At 37.9% G+C, this 1098-nt stretch overlaps 1 protein-coding gene across 1 annotated transcript in view; it reads left to right on the forward strand.

The window, feature by feature from the left end:
• Window positions 1-1098, forward strand: part of LOC112070633 (pumilio homolog 1) — a gene marked incomplete at its 5' end in the record, with an annotated part of 43691 nt that overhangs the window by 28521 nt on the left and 14072 nt on the right. The window lies entirely within an intron of this gene.

Consider the following 1098-nt stretch of genomic DNA (forward strand, 5'->3'; position numbering starts at 1 on the left):
TATGTCCCCATTTACCAGTAAAACAATCAAAAACGATTTATGTCACTTGCTGTTTCGTTGTTCAGTCGTTTCGTTCTCAACCAGGATTTCTATGGCCGTTTGGATCTTTGCGTGTCAAAAAAGATACACTATCTGACCAATCAGGACCTGAATATGACTGCACGTCACAGTAATTTAACGCGTTCATAAAATTTTTTTAACGTAGTTATTACACATTGATTACACTATCACTCGTATTTCATATGTCACAACGATTCATCGATACGTATGCTATGATGCTGGTAAAGTCGTCTCGCCCACCTACAGTGCTGGTCATAAAAAAAGCTAGCTAGTTCATTGATGCAAACAATGTTCTTCCCCAAAAACATAGCAAAACGACATCTGTTTCAGTAGCTATAGTTAGCTAGCTAACCTTATAGCTAGGTGTCATCATCTAAAATAACTCTAATTTATAAGACAGTTCTTATTTGATTAATGGAGGACCCATCTATGTGAAGCTAGCCACAACAAGGATTAGGCACAATAGTGGGCTTTGTGGTTAGCCTTCAAAATAAAAGTATGTCATTGACAGTGATGCAAATGCATAGAAATAGTAGAATTCTGCCATAATTGAATAGATCATGCTAAACGAAGGTTGGAATGTTATATAAAATCAACAGAAGACAATCATTTGTTAATTTGACAATCTGTTGAAATCACACTGATTGTATTATTATACTTTAGAATTGCATTGGGGGCATCCTTATTTCACTGTTACAGCCTTAKCTATGGATTGTGGATCAATGACATGGGGTATCAGTCTCCTCYGTGACACCCAGAGAAACATTAGCGCCGTAGCTCTTATTGCGGGACTCTGAAACAACTGTGAATTGAGACACATTTATTGTCAACCTTTGTGTATTGAACACCATTCCAGAGGATAACCAATACTGCGTGGATGTGTTGGAGTCTGATAACTCTGAGGAGGACGTTGGGAAAAAATATATTGGGTATTGAGTAGACTTGATACCCCATTTCATTGATCCCCAATCCTTAGGTAAAGCTGTACAGTGCAATATGAATGTCAATACACACAATAGGCTGACTGGGGAGGTGATT

This window comes from Salvelinus sp. IW2-2015, unplaced genomic scaffold (assembly GCF_002910315.2).
Source record: "Salvelinus sp. IW2-2015 unplaced genomic scaffold, ASM291031v2 Un_scaffold1381, whole genome shotgun sequence".
Lineage (NCBI taxonomy): Eukaryota > Metazoa > Chordata > Actinopteri > Salmoniformes > Salmonidae > Salvelinus > Salvelinus sp. IW2-2015.